The sequence below is a fragment of the Bufo gargarizans genome, chromosome 4, assembly GCF_014858855.1.
Source record: "Bufo gargarizans isolate SCDJY-AF-19 chromosome 4, ASM1485885v1, whole genome shotgun sequence".
Classification (NCBI taxonomy): domain Eukaryota; kingdom Metazoa; phylum Chordata; class Amphibia; order Anura; family Bufonidae; genus Bufo; species Bufo gargarizans.
In genome coordinates, this window is record NC_058083.1 from 151,910,264 (window position 1) to 151,929,404 (window position 19,141).

General features: G+C 46.1%; 1 protein-coding gene across 1 annotated transcript in view; it reads right to left on the reverse strand.

Annotated features, from left to right (window-relative positions):
• The window catches only part of PLCH1 (phospholipase C eta 1), a 263,641-nt gene extending 246,402 nt beyond the window's left edge, over positions 1–17,239 (reverse strand). The window contains exon 1 of the mRNA XM_044290631.1: positions 17,065–17,239. The gene's annotated coding sequence lies outside the window, so the exon portion shown is untranslated. The remainder of the gene's footprint in view (positions 1–17,064) is intronic.
• Positions 17,240–19,141: the final 1,902 nt, after the last annotated feature.

Genomic DNA, 19,141 nt, shown 5'->3' on the forward strand with positions numbered 1-19,141 from the left:
AGGCGCATTGGCGACCATTTTGGTCACCATCTGGAGCGCTGCTCTACATTAATTTTAACCTAAGCATTCTGCACTGCCGATAGAATTGCTAAGGATTGGAGAGCCAAGGACCACTCCAAGGTCCCTTATTTATTTTACTAGTATGTTCAAGTACACCCCCATATGTGAGAATCACACATGCTTATCTCTAGGACCTCTCTAATACATTTTAAATCACACAGGGTTCAGATCTCCGGAGATACACCTAGTTTAGGTCTGACCAACTTCCCGCTGTTCTCCCAGCGCGGATTCTCAATCTGATTGGTATGCCATTCATTATTTTAGCTCTTTTATTTATGTACTGTTGGCTTACATGTTCATCATCTGTTAGCACTGCCCTTTTTTGTATATTAAATCTTAAATTTAAGAAGTTGTTCCTTGCTGCTCTGAACGTACCCACACCCTCAAAGTACCACTGAAGGCCAGTTTGCTAGAGGCTTGCCTGTCATATGCTAGAAGGCAGTGTGGTCCTGTGAGTGCTGTGCGTCTGTACGCAGGGTGTTCCATCAGTCGTACTCTGTCCACGTTGTTTGTGAACCTTTCCAAAATCCCCTTTAATTAAATGGGTTTCCACATTAACGATATGCATCGCCTATCCATAGGATAGCCATTACATGTATCATTTCTTGGGGGTCTCACCTCTGGGATGTCCACCAATTACCAGAACATGGTTCCCCAAATGCCCTATGTGTGATTTACACACAGGACACGCTCATCTGAAAGAGGCCTTAGGCTGGCAATCAGACAGCTTTTGGAGAAATACTCGTTCAGCCGAAAGCTATCCTTCCCAACCCATCCACACTCGACATTCATGGTGGCAGCTAATGTCTCCACGAACAAAAGGATAGCAGATACAGATTTGAACTGCCCCATCTTTACCTCCTCTGATATCTGCCATCGGTTAGATGGTCGGTCGATGAGTATGACCAGTTTTAGGCTGGGTTCACACTTGAGCGTATTTGATATGCGCGTTTAACGCGCGTTTTATTTGGGCGTTCCTATGCAATCCTATGGCCGCAAACGCGCTGTAAAACGCTCAAGGAGAACCAGGGCCATAGGGAAGCATTGGTTTTCATGTGTTGAGCGTTTTACAGCGCGTTTGAACGCGCTGTAAAACCCTCAAGTGTGAACACAGCCTTACACTCTACTGGCTAAACATGATCAATTGAAATTTTAATGTTGCTCATACCAGTCCTCAATACCAGTGTCTGGTTTGGGAATATTAGTTGGAATAATGGTACCCTGTTATGTCCCTCTGTGGCAACCTGCTGGTGACGCCTGAGGCAGACTCTGAAGGACACCTGTACTCATGTGGGATCCAGGTGAATGGAAAGCTCTGAAGCAGTTAAAAGAAACAGGTGGATCTGTTCTCAGCTTACAGCCCGTCTGGCAATTCCCATGACATTCGCTCTATCTTTCACATCCCACCCCCTGTGCTCGCTCTGGTGCCCTGCTGTCTTGTTTTTTTAAGAGGATTTTATATTTCTTACAAGATTAACTCAACACATCGTTAGCAACAGAGAAAGCATAATAGTGGTGGTGATCTGGTCTAAGAAAGCCCAAACTCATCTAACTAGTTACGGTTATATTTACTACACTCTTTATATAATTATGCAGGTTTTACTAAATCTGAGGGCTCATGCACACAAACATTGTCTGTTCCGTTTTTTTTTTTTTTTGCAGCCAGTATTCTGAACCATTCACTTCAACGAGGCCGCAAAAAAAAACGGAAATGACTCCATGTGCATACTGTGTCTGTATGTTCACATGGCTGTTCCGCCCCCCAAAAAAATAATAGAACATGTCCTATTATTGTTCGCCTTATAAACAAGGACAGGACTGTTCTATTAGGCTAGGTCTAAACGACGACATTTGTTGCGCGACAGATAGGGCGCAACATTTGTTGCACTAATGTCGCGCGACAATTTTTATAATGGCAGTCTATGGTGTCGCACTGCAACATGCGACATGCTGTGACTGCGATGCGACAGTCGCAGAAAAATCCATCTCGAATGGATGTCGCATGTTGCAGTGCGACACCATAGACTGCCATTATAAAAATTGTCGCGCAACAAATGTCGTCGTGTAGACCTAGCCTTAGGGGCCGACCCTTCCACAAAATGTGGAATGCGCACAGCCGGTATCCGTGTTTTGCAAATTCACAATTAGCTGACAGTAAAACACCCAACGGGTCGTGTGCATGAGCCCTGAAGGGCACTTCAACCTAATTTATTCACACTCATTCCAGTGACAAGTAAAATCCTATGGGAACAGGATCCCATCAATCACTTTTGTAGTGGCCAGAGGCCATGCTCGTCAGTAGAAAATAATCCAAAGAGTTGCTCCAGAAAAACTACTGTGATCCTCGGCAGAGTGTAAATGTTCAAGCACATGTCCGAGCCCTGCACACAAATCCTGTACTTCAGACTCTTTGGGGGACATTTATCAACAATGGATTCATTTGCAAATACTAACATTACAAATCAAAAGTGGTGATTTGTTTTACCTGATATATATTAATAGGCGCCCTCCACATTTAAAATGTGACTTTTTTTTTTTTTATATATATAAACTTTGATTATCCGCCTATTTCTCTCGATTTTAATGCCAATAGCTCTAAAATGCAACTTTTCTAAAATGAAATGCGCCATTTCAGCCAACCCTGCCAGACTGCACTTGCGACTTTTGAAACATATTTGCAAAATTTCCTGTGGTAAATTGCGACTTATCTCAAACGTGGGACGTTTTTGTTATCGTTTTGTTGAATGTCACTTTACTGACAATACCCTGTTTAGCTCAATTTATATTAGATAAAAATAAATGTGTCCTGTTTTAATACTTACCGATCACTTCCTCGCATGACTAGTTGTTTTTTTCTTTTCATAAATGCCACTTTTTGACAATGATAAATGAGGTGTAATATGCGCCAATGTGATAGCCCCGCCCACTTTGACATTTAAAACTTACTAGCAGAAGGACCCGGCTAAAGATAGACAGTATCCACTATAACAGTGACCTCTACAGTACCCCGCCCCTTTAACAGTGACCTCCACAGTGGCCGTCCCTTTATTAGTGACCTCCACAGTACCCAGTCTCGTTAACAGTGATTTCCACAATTACCCACCCCCTAAAGGCTCCATTCAGATGTCCGTAGTGCATTGCGGATCCGCAATACACCCAGCCAGCACCTCCATAGACCTGCCTATACTTGGCATGCTCTATTTTTTCCGGAGCTGCGGACCGTGAGATCGGGAGCGTGCTCCGGAAATGCGGATAGCACACTGTGTGCTGTCCGCATCTCTTCCGGCCCCATAGAGATTTAATGGGTCCACACCCGTTCCGCATAATAGTAGAACGGATGCGGACCCATTCCACGGACGTGTGAATGGACCCCAACAGTGACCTCCATAGCGGACCGTCCCCTTAACAGTGACCTCCATAGCGGACCGTCCCCTTAACAGTGACCTCCATAGCGGACCGTCCCCTTAACAGTGACCTCCATAGCGGACCGTCCCCTTAACAGTGACCTCCATAGCGGACCGTCCCCTTAACAGTGACCTCCATAGCGGACCGTCCCCTTAACAGTGACCTCCATAGCGGACCGTCCCCTTAACAGTGACCTCCATAGCGGACCGTCCCCTTAACAGTGACCTCCATAGCGGACCATCCCCTTAACAGTGACCTCCATAGCAGCTCGCTTCTTTAACAGTGACCTCAACAGCGGCCGCCCCTTTATTAGTGACCTCCACAGTACCCCATCTCCTTAAGTGATTTCCACAACACCCTGTCCCTTTAACAGTGGCCTCTTCAGCAATTTGCCCCTTAACACTGACCTCCATTGGTGACTTTCAATGGTGTTCTAGAGCCATGACTGATCCGTCTTGAACGCCATTGAAAGTCAATGGGGGGGCGGATGCGTTTTCGATTGTGTCAGAGAAAACTGATAAGTCCCCATTGACTTACATTGTGTCAGGGCGGAACCGTTTTCTCTAACACAATCGAAAACGGATCCGTCCCCCATTGACTTTCAATGGTGTTCAAGACGGATCAGTCATGGCTCTAGAAGACATAATACAACCGGATCCGTTTTGCTCCGCACCACATCGCGAACGGATCTCAATAGCGGAATTGAAAACGCTAATGTGAAAGTAGCCTTACTTACAAAGCTGAACTATATAATTAGGGCTCATTCAAATGGCTGCATACTGTCTGCAAAAATGTGGATCTGTTTTTTTGTGGATTAGATGCTGACCGATTCACTTCTATGGGGCACTTTTCTTCCATTCCACAGCTCAGCAAAACAAATAATACAAGTCCTATAGTTGTCAGTGAAAATCAGCACATGGCCCTATTGAAGTCTATGGGTCCACAAAAAAAAAATTAAAAAATAAAAAATAATATGAATGTAATCCGTTTTTTTTGCAGACAGCATACGGCCGTCTGAATGAGCCCTTAGGCAGAAGATTTATTAAAACTGGCCGGTCTTGCTATCCCCTACACCACCAATTGATACACTTCATTTATGACAAGGTACAGGCGTCATCCTAAATTAAGAGCATGCTCCAGTAGCGGGGGAGGCAGGGGATATTTTAGACATCAATTAGGCTACATGCACACGACAATGTGTTTTGTGGTCCGCAAAAAAAAAAAAAAAACACGGATGCAGTGTTTTTTTTTTTGGGGTTTTTTTTTTTGCGGATCCGTTGTAACAATACCTAAAACGGACAAGAATAGGACATGTTCTATTTTTTTTGTAGGGTTACAGAACAGACATACGGATGCGGCTAGCACACAGTGTGCTGTCCGCATTTTCTGCTTAGCCATTGAAATGAATGGTACGAAACGGATACGGAAACAAAATACGTTTGTGTGCATGTAGCCTAATGCCAAGGAACCTGCCCGAGCCTGGGAGGAAGTAAAACTCCATTTGTGCAAATGGCATTTAAAGAGTTACAAACCTGGGGTTTGCAACTTTTTGCAGCCAGTTTTCTGGCATTTATGGATCATAACTCTCCCCCTTAGGCCTCTTTCAGACAGGCGTTGTGGGAAAATGTGCGGATGCGTTGTGGGAACACCCGCGAACATAGTAATGCATTTTGCACTCGCGTGAGAAAAATTGCATAGTTATAAGGGAAAATAATAGCATTCTGAATATAGAATGCATAGTAAAATAGACCTGGAGGGGTTAAAAAAATAAACAAATTTCACTCACCTTAGTCTACTTGATCACGCTGCCCGGCATCTCTTCTGTCTCCTTTGCTGAACAGGACCTGTGGCGAGCATTCATTGCAGGAACAGGACCTGTTGTGACGTCACTCAGGTCATCACATGATCCATCACCATGGTAAAAGATCATGTGATGGAACATGTGATGACCGGAGTGACGTCACCTCTCCTAGCAACAGTGCGGTAAAATCGCACCGCATGCGCACTTGCTTGCGATTTTTACGCAACCCCATTCATTTCTATGGGGCCTGTGTTACGTGAAAAACCCACAAAATAAAGCATGCTGTGATTTTCACGCAACGCATAAGTGATGCATGAAAATCACTGCTCATGTGAACAGCTCCATAGAAATGAATGGGTCAGTATTCAGTGCGGGTGCAATGCGTTCAACTTACGCATCGCATCCACGCGGAATACTCGCCCGTGTGAAAGGGGCCTTAGAGTTCTCAGCTTCTACACATGACAAATCTCTCCACAATTTCCCACTACTTCACTAAAGCGTGAGGTATTCCACCAGTACAACAGTCCTCCATGGGGAGCTAACATTAAGGCTGCATTCACACTTCAGTTATCTCTATCAGCACTGTGAGCTAAAACCAGCAGTGAAGCCTACTCAGAGATCAGGTGTAATTATTTGATTTGCACCTTTTCTGCTTTTTTGACCTGCACCTGGTTTCGGCTCCCAATAACTGATCACATAACTGAAGTGTGAACTCAGCCTTAGGGCTCATGCACACGACCATATGTATTTTGCAGTCCACAAAAAAAAAAAAAAAACACCACACACACACACACACACACACGTGCACCGTCCGCATTACATCCGTATTTTTTGCGGATTCATTGTAACAATGCCTGTTCTTGTCTGTAAACTGGGCAAGAATAGGACACGTTTTATTCTTTTGCAGAACGGACATACAGAAACGGAATGCACAGTTTTTTTTTTGTTTTTTTTTGCAGCCCCATTGAAATGAATGGTTCTGTATACGGACCGCAGGAAAAAAAAAAAAAAAATATATAGAAATATATGCAGACAAAAAATAAATTTGTGTGCATGAGCCCTTACTATGACAGAACGAATGAGATTCTTAAGATTTACTGGTGAACCAGAAGAACAAACACTGTGCAATAGTGCAACCAACCATACCCACTGATCAAAGAGATCCTTAGAGATCTTTGTCAATTCCCACAACCTTTCATTCATTTTAAGGGCCTTTTCCACTGGACGATCATTTATATGAACGCTTGCTCCCTATGACTGCGCAGTGTAAACATGGCCAACGCCAAATTCTAAAAACTTTTGTCATGGTTGTTTCTTTTATGGAGACATAAAATACTGCGGTGGTCACGTGGGGTGTCCTAATTTGTAACGGCAGGCATCGGCTAAAGAGATGCAATCCACAGGACCACGGCTCTACAGGAGGGAAGCTTCCTGCCCACACGTGCGTGCTGAATCATATGGTTTGGGCCGAGACCATACTTGCCGAAAATCTTAAAGCTACATCGCAAAGTGGTGTTGCTTTCTTCCGACAACAGTCCAGACAAGGCCTCATCTGGTTTCAATATAACAATCTTCTATTGTGTTAAGATGGCTGGACCATTGTACAAATCAAGCACCTGTTATCTTCTGCGTCACCCCCATCTCCTCATAGATTGTAAGCTCTTGCGAGCAGGGTCATCATTCCTCTTGTTTTAAATGTTACTGAAGGCATCTGTGTTGGTCCCATGTTCATATGTGCCCACATTGCTGAGAAAAATAATATATATGCAAAAGAGCGGGGGGGGGGGGGGGGGGGCATTACACCTAATGTTATAACCTAAAAGGGTATGTGGCAGTGGTGTTTCCCATGAGGTATCAATGCAAATCTTGCATCCAGGGTATGTAGCTGTATGGTGGCAGCCCCCCCCCCCCCCCCCCCCCCCAAGACATGCAGTACATGTGACATACACGTGCAGTCTTCTTAAGACCTGATATAGACCAGGCCACTGTATGGCTGTCACTGTATGGCTGGTACTGCCACCTGGACCATGCTAGCACCAGCTACCAGCGCTCTGCCAGGTATCTTCCCTGGCTACTTGCCTTTAGCAGAACCCAGCTCATCATAAAGGGGTACAATAACTGCAGGGGCACATGTCCAACAAGACCCCCTATGGTGGAAAGGACATCCCTTTTACAAGCTAGCCACTGGTCCCCAGGATTAGCGCAGTGTCCCTATACCTTTGCACTCTGCAATGAACTTCCCCACCTGTGATGGAGTCTGGGGCTGTATCTTTCCCAGCATCATCCTGGCATGGCATGTATCAGTCAGGGCACCCCACACTTAGCTGCAGTATATAATGCATATATTGTCAACTCTCTGAAATACTTACGTCACAGTACCTGATATTTGGTCCTGGACTTGTAATAAGAAAAACACAACTCACACGAGGCACATTACCAAATAATAAATACGGAACAGTTCCAATAGTATTTAGTGGTCTTCTCCACACAATAATAGGACCTAAGGGTTGACTTTGGAGTCAGTCACTCGGCACTAGGGTCTTTTCTTTTCTTTTGAGTTGATTTGCAAAGTTTATTAAAAGTGATTGCCAAATGTTCTGTGCAGACAGTGGACCCTCAGAATCATTTCCAGTGGTGGCCCAAAGAATCCAAGTCAGACATCGAGGGAGCAATAAAAATCATACATACACAGCAACATGAACTACATAGGACTTTTGAGAAGATGACCTAACCCGAGATAATTTCTCCGAAAAGTAAACGTCTTCGACGGCTAGGACACTGCTTGAGTTTAGCTTATGTCCTTGGTTACTGATCAGATGGACTAGTGATTGTCAGTTTTCAACTAGCACTAAACAGTTACTCTTCCTTTACCGGAACAGACTACCGGAGTTCACTGTATCTGGCACTGCCGGATACTACCCTTCCCCACCAGAGCCCATTGCTTATAACGGGACTCGGCTGGTTTCCGCCATTAGTGCCGGGATTGGCCAGCCCAAAAATGCTGCTTGCAGTGGTATTTGTCCGGGCCAGATCTCAGCACTAATGCTCAAAACAGGCTGGATCTACAACAGGTCCCATTATAGGCAATGGGGCTGGCGGTGCTCCGGTCCCTGCCAGAACAGCCTGCTGGATCATTTTAGAGCTACTGTGAAACTGGCCTTAGCATCTACTGATGGAGTGCACAAAAGAAACTTTGTATGAAGCAGCAACTACTGCACCCAACAAATGTAAGAAATGAAAGAAGTCTTGGTCAATATGAATGAATGCATTCATTGCACAGCTCTGCAGTAAAAGATGCCGTTAAAAAGGGGGATAATATGCTCGGATGTAACAGCAGATTGTCAGGCGCTCCATCCCGACAGTCGGCTGCTCGTTCAGGGAAGGAGACCGCTGCATTTACAATCTATAATCTCCTTTAAAGTATGTCGCGATCGCTCGTCTTCATACCACTGCACTGCTGCTGGATCTGCTGCCTAGAAACGATCATTTAGGCGCCTGCACGAACGACAGGATCAACAGATGTATGAGCGTTTCAAAATGCTCGTTCATCGGAGGCACATTTAGACGGGCAGATTGTCCGGAATGAGCGTTCCCGATCATCAGTCCGATTATCGGGCGGTATATAATTATACATTTATAATTATATTTCATTGATATTCTTCACAGGTCACTGGCTCAAAAGGCGAAAGATCATGGGGGTGGACAGTATTTAACCTAATCACATAAATATTCTCAACACATGTCGCATTTTACCTAATTCTCCAATCCCGTTATCACTACTACTGTGTGCAATGCCAATTAAACTCAAAGTGCTTCTAAGTGACAGTAAATCCTTGGACAATTGGAGCCAAAGTCCCCAAATCCATCGCATATGGTAGTGTCTGGGGATTCAGACTATGGGCTTACAGTCAACACATATTAACATGACCATGGTGAATGACAAAGCTTTCAAACATAATACGATTTCAAAGTCAATCTATTCTGTAAATGCAAAAAAAATAAAAATAAAACTGTAGTACTGATACGGATGGCATGTACGAAAAGATCGTCCATGGTCCCGTATTAAACGGATTTTGTTCTGCACGCCCTGTGGGTCTGTCAGTAAGATTACAGTGGCCCAGTACAGGCATAATTTGGATACTCTGCCCTTGAACTTCTTGCCCACATTGGTTTAACCTCTATTCACTTGACCAGGAAGGAGCCGTCCCACTGAAGTGAATGCGAGCTGTGGAGTTGTAATTAAAGGTGATGGCGGGCAGGTAAATGGAGACGAGAACACAACGCTCGTATGATTGCCGCGTTCTCATCAAAAAGGTGATCGGCAGGGGTGCCATATTTCAACTATCTCAAATGGGGCTCACAAGCTAAGTTCCCTATCAGTAGGTCTTTGGAGTGTGGGAGGAAATCCACACGGGTAGAACATACGCTGATGTTGTCCTTGGTCGGATTCAAACCTAGGACCCCAGCGCTGCAAGGCACCAGTGCTAACCACTGAGCCACCGAGCTGCCTACATTACTCTTCTCTCACGGACACAGGGCTAATATACGTGTACATGCCATCCCCCTAGAACAAGCGCATCTGCACTAGGTGGACTGGTGGAATCCTACTTATTCCAGCTGGGAATAGTAGTACTCCTTTGTTTCGGGATCCCCCCCCTCAGGAGAACCCACTTGCTCCACTGTCAGTGCTCCCCAGACACAATGTCATATAATCACTACATGCACAGTGGGGCCAGGCGCCATATCACACAGACAAGAGGATCACTAACCTTAACGTGTAGGTTCCTCCCTCATAAGCAAACAAACCTTGTTTAATTTAAAGCTAAAACCCATTTCCACAAAGAAACCTTCTATGTGCTGCAGGCGACATAAAGAACACTCCCAAGATCGTCGTCAGCAAGTGCGTTACATGTCTTCACTTTTATTTATAGGCCAATTTTCTGGAACGACTGTTTCTACAAACTGTCCTCCCGATAATTGGGATGATTCTCGGCCCATGTAAAAGGCACCTTAAAGGGGTTGTCATCTGAGACATTGGTGGCATTTCCTAGCTTTATGCCACCAATGTAAGACAGGCACAGGTTCCCCCCTCTGGGACCTGCACCTATCTCCAGAACCAACCCCCAAAGTGAGCGGAGAGCAGCTGCACCTGCACAGCCATATTCCATTCATTGACTGCACGAGAGTCCCATAGAAGTGAATGGAGCAGTGGCTATGCATGCACAGTGCACTCTCCAGTGATTTCTATGGGACTCCTGAAAACAGCAGAACGGACTAGCTTGGCTACTTTCAGAACTTGTATTTTATACTAAGGTACTGCGCAATGCACTCCCTGTCCACCGTCACTGTCTGTCAGTGCTCAAAACCATATAATATACAGTAGCCACACAACTTCAGATTGGTGATTACCTGTTTGAGTACTTGTCTATTCGGCTGTATATCCTGTACCATTTGTCTCTCGCTCTCACATCCAAAATTAAGGGGATTTGGGAGGCTGAACCTTATTAGTTTTATTTATGCTAGGCTTGCCTCGGCCGACAGCACAGCTCTGTTTCAAAAGTTTGCTCGCGCTCACACAGAGCGCTGTGTGGCGTCACAGTAGGAGCTAAGGATAGCTAGGAGGACCAAAGTTACTCCAACGCGTTTCGAATAAGAATGTTATTCTTCGTCAGGGATGCTAGTTCGGTCTCCTAGTGTTGTTTATATAGGTCCATATCTACTCCTTCATTTAACCCCCTCATGTCTTCTGCGCTTTGTGTTTCAGTCAAAGGCAAACAGCTCGATTTCTGAGTTCAATCCCAATGGTACTAGTGTGTTCCTAGTTACTTTCAGAACTTCCACAGAAATGAATGGAGAGCATGCAGCGTATGCGTGGTGCACTCGCCTCACTTTCTGACCCGTTTTAGAGATAGGTGTAGGACTTAGGGCTCATGCACACGACCGTATGCCCTCAGAGACATACAGTTCATGAGCGGACCATATGTTCCGGAGCAGCATACATCGTGCAAACGGGAGCGCACAGCATCATAGGTTACTCTGATACTGTGCGCATCAGGCCACCCGCGGGACTATTTTCCTGCACTCATATGTCTAGGAGGGTATGCCCTTAGCCTACACTTTTCTCAAATCTCTTATATCCTTTATTCTTTTTCACACATTACCCTGATGACAGGGTATGAACACCACACATTCCTGCTGAACTAGAGATTATCTATAATAATAAAATCCCTGTGTGAGTGCGCTGTGTCCGTGTGTGTGTCACCAGTTTTGCACTGGGCATGCATGGCGCGGCATCCAATCAGGACACAGCGCTACACACAAGTTTCCCTGCAGGGTGTCACCCTATAGGCAGGCCACAGTTCCCCTGCCACCTCCCAGTGCGCCGTCCAGCCAGTGCGCATGCGCCGCCAGGGTGTGGTCTGTGCAGACAGCGTGTGAGGGGCGGTGTTGATCGGCCGGAGCGCGGGTGATGATTGCTCTGTGCACCAGCCAATTCTAGCGCCCGTTATTGTAATGGGCATAATGTCTAGTTGGTAACATGGGACAAGAATATGATCGGGCAGGAGGCGCTGGACAGTTTACCGGGTGAGGATGTAATTTTATTTTCCAGCTTTCCTATAAGCTTCCACACTTACAAATGGTTACTGGATAGAGGAGAACCATTTAATACAGGGATCAGCAAACTTTTTTTGCCCGGGAATACCTGTGGAGAAATCCATACTTACCTGCTTGCCAAGGCTCCGTTCCGGCCGTCATCATATTTTTATTGGTCTTCGTGTCCCATCTGTCATCTTCAGCACAGACGGGTCATGTGCACTGCTGCAGCCAATGACTGGCCTCAACGGTGATGTGTCCGAAAGCGGCATGTGACCCAGAAGGGATATATATTGTAAAGGCTGATTGAAGTGACATTTACATTTATACCTGCTGCCCCCACACATTCACTTTACATCAGTGATATACGCTACTGAGGCTAGCCATAAAGACTGCATCTGCTGACCCTCTAACGTGTGCGGTGGTGTCCTGAGCCAGGGGAAAAGATGGATCGGGCATTTGGATTTCAACATGCACAATTGTTTTGTTCTTAGAGGAGAAAAGCAGCAGCCATCAGTCGTGTCTGGCTACGGCCTACTCCATTTAGATAACGTGCACACTCAGTCTGGCCCAGAATGCATGTGTACGGGAGGGACAGGGCGTTAACCTTACGGTCGGTTTCATAAGAGCAAGTGATCTGCGGGAAGCATGTTCCGTTCGGGAGCGCGGTTTTCCATCCAGGACTCTGGTCTTGTAACAGGACCTCCCAGCATTATAACGATTTATAATGCTGGGTGTCCCTGGCCTGCCCGACACCATCTGTAATGAACTGTACTCACATAATGCCATCAGTACAATACATTACAGCTGATGTCAGGCAGCGACACACAGCATTATACAGCATTAGAAGGGCTTGTCCACACGAACGTGCCGTATTTTGCAGTCTGCAAGTTGCGGATCCGCAAAACACAGATGCCGCCCGTGTGCCTTCTGCAATTTGCGGAACGGACGGCTCTTTATAGAAATGCCTATTCTTGTCCGCAAAAGAGGGTCACGGAACGGAGCAACGGATGCGGACAGCCCACGGAGTGCTGTCCGCATCTTTTGCGGCCCCAATGAAGTGAAAGCGGCTCGGATGCGGAACCAAACCACAGTCGTGTGAATAAGCCCTAAAGCCGGGAGGTCTCGTTACAAGAGCAGAGCTCAGGACGGGAAAGCACTCTCCCAAAGACAACGCGCTCGTCTCAAACTGACTTATGATAGGAAAATGATTCCGTGATCACAAATTTAGCAATGACCCCACATTGCTAGAAGTAATAACAGAGGAGCAGCCAGCACAGAGGGTTCTGTAGAATTGTTGTTTTTTTACAAGAAATGCAAGAGTTTATTAAAACTGAAATGTTATGAGACAAAGAAAAGAGCGGTAAGGACTAAAGGTGTGCTCACCTATAACAGCTGAAAATCTGCCAAGACGTCTTCCTGCAGGTAGTTAATGTTTGCCCGCTCCTCCAGCGCATGCTTTCCTGCACTACTCTTGTGGTGAGCCACATGCCCACCTCTCATGCTCCTGTCTTATTTTTAATTTTGTCCTATAACTCAGTTGAATACAATGACTCCTGTGGTCGCCGTCTACAGGTAATGGAGGACGCCCTGGAATCCGTGCAGCGTCCATGTGAGGATTCGGTCTGAGAATCTTCCAAGTGACAGTCACATTAACAATGGGATGCACTCCAATGCTTAATTCACTTCCCATAAAGCTTTTGTTCCTCCCTGCAAACAGCACTTATTGTGAATCTCCCTGGCTTCTAATGTTTGCCCTCCTCCCAATCCCTTTTTTACTAGCGCGTTTTTTTATTGTACAGCACGGAGCAGCGAAGCCATCAAAGTCAGCGGCCACATATGTCATTAAGATCTGCACAGCCCAAACCTGAACTTTCAAGGAGGTCAGAATTTTGCTGCCTGTGATTACTGCTCAAGACCATATCTCTGTAAATAAAACATAAAGGCATCTTAATTGGAAGCCCTGACCCTTGGGGGCCACTCTTAATAATGCATTATGCCGCACTACAGTGCTCCCTTGTCTGCACACAAGGGCTTCGGTAATTTGATTCCCTCCCTCTGTAGAGGCTTTGCTGGGAGAATACCTTGACCACGTAGGTTACAATTTTAAGGGAGAAATCACAACGTTTCTGTACAATTGGGGACCGGGAAAGCAGTATGATTGCAGTATTCTATTAGATGAAGCTTTGAGGTTAGGATGTTTGCACTTTTACACTTTGGTGGTAGAAAGCTTTGTCTTGTTTGCTTGTCAAATAGGATGCTTCTAGAAAACAATCTGCACCACACGTCAGCGACCCCCAGCATGCCAGCTGTTGTAAGACTACAACTCTCAGCATGCTCCATTGTTGTCTATGAGATTGGGTGCATACTAAGAGTTGTAGTTTCAGCACAGCTGGAGGTTATTGATCTCCAATCTAAACTTTACATGCTGGGAGCCCCCCCAGAAGACTGGTGAATGATCAATCAGTGCTCTGGTTTTTGTAATACTGCAATATTGATCATGCCCTCAATACCAAGCGCGGGCATGCAGCCGAACAATGGCCCTGTGGGTATGGCAGCCCACTGCCAGCTAAACCAAGGTCACAGTCCTTTCTACTATCCGATACAATTCACATAGCTTAGCCAGTGAAGACGCTGGCACAGAAGTCTTGCTGGAGCGATCAACAATGAGAAGTCTCACTGAGGGGGGTGCGGGGGTCTATATACTCTTCTTGCACAGGGGCCTCCTGCTGTCTACAATACTGCCGAATCTGTCACGTAGAGGAAGTGTCTGGAAGAACGTAAAGGGGTTGTCCTGTTAAGAGACAGGATAGGAAGTGTCTGATAGGCGGGGGGCTGACTGCTGGGGCCCCCACTGATTACGAAAATGGGGGCTGTGCTTCCCAGTTTAAATGGAGCCGCTCTATGGGGCTGCCGGAGCTAGCCAGTCACAAGCGGTTGACTATCTCCCACAAAGCTGAATGGGGTGCCGGGCACATATGCCTGTCTGCGGCTCCACTCAAACATGGAGCACAGGCCCCCACTTTCCTGATCAGCAGGTGGGCACACGGGTCAGATGCCTACCGATCAGACACTGATCCCGTGGATAAACTTGTCTGAACGGGATAACCCCTTTGAAAAAAAAAAAAAAAAAAAAAAAAAAAAAACTTACAGCTCCTCTTCAGCTGCTGAAGACATGTTAGGCTAACTTCACACTTGCAGGAGAGTGATCCGGCGAGCAGTTCCGTCGCCGGAACGGCAAAACGTATGCCAACTGATGGCATTAGTAAGTCTTAAAATGCCTGGTCAAAACAGATCCGGCATTTATTTTTTTCGGTCTGCGCATGTGCAGACCGGAAGGACCGGTCCGGCATTCCAGTATTTATATACTGGAATGCCGGATCCGGCACTAATACATTCCTATGTAAAAAAAAAAAATGCCGGCTATGGTTTTATATTTTGCCTCATCAGTCAAAATGACTGAACTGTAGACATCCTGTTGCATCCTGAACGGATTGTTCTTGATTCAGAATGCATGGGGATAACACTGATCAGTTCTTTTCCATCATGGAGCCCTTTTGACGGAACTCAGTGCCGGAAAAGAAAACGCTAGTGTGAAAGTACCCTTAGGCTACTTTCACACTCGCAGTTTGTGCGGATCCGTCGTGGACAGATCTGTTTGGATAATACAACCGTCTGCATCCGTTCAGAACATATCCGTTTGTATCATCTTTAACGAAGCCAAGACGGATCCGTCTTGAACACCATTGAAAGTCAATAGAGGACGGATCCGTTTTCTATTGTGCCAGATTATGTAATAGAAAACGTCCCCATTGACTTATATTGTGTGTCAGAACGGATCCGTTTGGCTCAGTTTCGTCAGACGGACACAAAAACGCTGCAGACAGTGTCAGTCTCCAAAGCGGAATGGAGACGGAACGGAGGCAAACTGATGTATTCTGAGCGGATCCTTTTCCGTTCAGAATGCATTAAGGCAAAACTGATCCGTTTTAGACCGCTTGTGAGAGCCCTGAACGGATCTCACAAACGGAAACCAAAACGCCAGTGTGAAAGGAGTCTTACTATGGTGTAATGGACGGGATGACACGTTTCTCACAATACTCATTTTGCTTCACTTTAAAGAGAATTCATCCCTCAACAGATCACCCTTTTTTTAGATGTCCTAACGCAGGTGTCAGCAACCTCCGCACTATAGCTGTAGTGAAACTACAACTCCCAGCATGCACACTTGCTCAGTTCTTCTCACAGCTCCCATAGAAGTAAATGGAGCATGCTGGAAATTGTATATCCGAAATGCGTAAGCCAAGTTACGTTGCTGTTGGATCAGCAACGGACAGACGCTCATTTTTCAACCGTAAGGGCGCATGCACACAGATCCGCAACCAGATATGAACTGACTTATTGTAAAACACTGCGATACACTCGGTTCACGGGAGCCGCGGTCGGCCCGGATATGGATCACAGTCATGTGCATGAGTGGTAAAGAAGAAGTTTTACTTGGAGTCACTGGATCTGGTTTTCCTGAATATTCTGGAAATTGCAGTTTCACAGCTGCAGGGTCGGAGGTTTCTGACCTCTGTCCTAATGAATATGAACCAAAAACGTCGCGAGCACTACCCTGTTCTGAGCAAGCTGCCAAATTGCACCCAGTAGAGGAGTTTGCATGTGCTGCTCACATACTGTTATCCTTCTGTAGTATACTACCCACCCAGGGACGAGGGATAAGCAGCTGTCAGGGGCATATGTCACCACTTATCTTCAAAGGGAACAAAGGACTGGACAAAGATAAAACTCCACCTGTGCTTTCCACCAAAGGCAGATGTCAGGGTCATGTGATGGCGGACTAAAATCTAACGTCTACGGGCAGATTTAGGACACTTTACACTGGTTGTCTTAGGCTGGCGTGACAAAGAAAGTGGAATCATGGCGCAATATCATCAAATACACCATGAAGTTTCTGTACAAGCATCATCCATGTGTGATCACCATAAATAAAGGGGACGTGTGCGGAGGACAAGGGCGACAGTATTTACTCAGTAAACAGGAGGTGTTTGACCCAAAGCAAGTGTGACACACAGCAAAGCCATTACCAGACCTGAAGACAGCAGAGAAACAAGTGCACCCCATGGACACGGGTGCACTACAAGCCTCAGCCTTCTGCCAGAGTGACTACAGCCCCTAGCATGGCCGCTGTCAGTGCATACCTGGAGTAGTAGTTTCTTCAGAGCAGATGGAGGGCCACAGGTTGCAGGCAGCGTGTCCTATGATGTATGATATAGTCGGTCAGTCCATGGACGACACTATCGGTCGCACTTACTGTCCGTCACCCACAGGGTACAAGCGGCTCCGGGGAAGTGGTCGGCGACAGATGGAGTCACATCTCCGGGGACTGCTCTCAGCCTCTGCCGCCACCAGCTCCTATCCAGTTCAAACTGTGAGCGGTGCGGGGAGGGCGGGAAACCCGGAGCTGGAGCCGTGAGGACGGGAGCCGCCCCCAGCTGCACCTGCTGCTCCAGCCCGGGACTTCCCTCAGCCCCTCTCACTGCCCTGTCTGTGGGGTTATTATATATATGTAATAAGAAGGATCCACAGCTGGTTATAGACATAGTTCTTGTCATGGGAATGGTCATCATTTGTCCCACAATCCCATCATTTTCAGTAGGGTGTCCAGGCTAGCAGGAAAAACATTTTAGGGGTCATTTACAAACATTTTTATGCCAACATTTGGTGTAAAAATGTCACACATATGGAAGTTACTCCGTGTGCATTTTGTTTCTGTATGTCCATATCTCCATTCCGCAAAAAAAATAGAACATGTCTTATTATAGTCCGCATTACGGACAAGGATAGGACTGTTCTATTAGGGGCCAGCTGTTCTGTTCCGCGAAATACAGAATGCACACGGACGTCATCCGTATCTTTTGCGGAACCGCAAAATACATACGGTCGTGTGCATGGGGCCTTAGGAGTGGCAGGGGGCGGGCATTAGTGCCAACAAATTTACCAACATACTGGCAAAAAACGACGCCCCCTCATAAATTATGCATACACGGGCACCGGCCCTGAGCATCACTTGAATGGGTCTTCAATCCAGAAGGTCATTGCGGAACGTAGACACTCCGTAGCGTCCATGGGGTTCCTCTCCGTACCTCCGCACCACAAAAAAATAGAACATGTTCTATTTTTTTTTGGCAGTGTGGACAGATCACGTGACGGACCCAAGTTGGGTCTGGATCAGTCTGCGGCAGCCGCACGGATGCTGCCCGTGCATTAGGGACTGCAAATTGCGGCCCCCAATGCACAGAACGGCCGTGTGAATGAGCCCTTAGTAAATGTCCCCCTTTGACTTTTCACGTGTCAGTAATCAGGGACGCGTCCTGTCCGTGTTCTCCATCAGCGGGTCAGTGGAAAAACCATGGAAACATGCACTATTTTGGATGCTGACATGCCTATTGAAGTCTATGGGTCCATGAAAACCACGGACACAACACGGATGGCAGCCATGTTCAGGCAGCAGTTTTCACATGATCTGGAAATCAGCTGAGCAGTGTCCGTGGAATACAGATGACACATGGAGGGCATGTGAATATCAATCTGAAATATTTTAGACAAAGAGAGATTTTACTATGACAGGAACAATGGGATTCCATTTATTAACCCCTTAGTGACCAGCCTGTTTTGGGCCTTACTCATCAAGCGTTTTTCATCCTTTTTTCACATCGCCTTCCAAGAGCTATAACCTTTTTATATTTCCATCTATGTAGCTGTATGAGGGCTTGTTTTTTAAGGAACAAGTTGTGGTGTTTAATGGTGTCATTTTGAGGTACACAACTTTCTGATTAACTTTTATGAACTCTTTCTGGGAGGGAAATGGGAAAAAACAGCAATACTGGCACTGAGTTTTTACGTTATAAATTTTGCGCCGTTAATTTTTTGGCCTAAGTAACATAATATCTTTATTCTGTGGGTCAGTACGATTACAGCAATACTAAATACATATCGTTTTCTTAACGTTTTACTACTTTTATGCAATAAAATCCTTTTTTTTTTTTTTAAAAGGAAGACTTTTTTTTGCATTGCCACTTCCCAAGACCCATAAATTTTTTTATTTCTATACCAGGCCCCAGCCAGCCTTTACACACATTGGCACCCCACGATTGCATTTGTGGGGTGCTGATGGGAGACAGAAGGAGTCTGCTCCCTCTGTCACCGTTTACATGTGGCGGGCGCCCGCGGCATGTAAGGAGTTAAACAGCCTGGATCGGCACTCCTGCTGCTCTG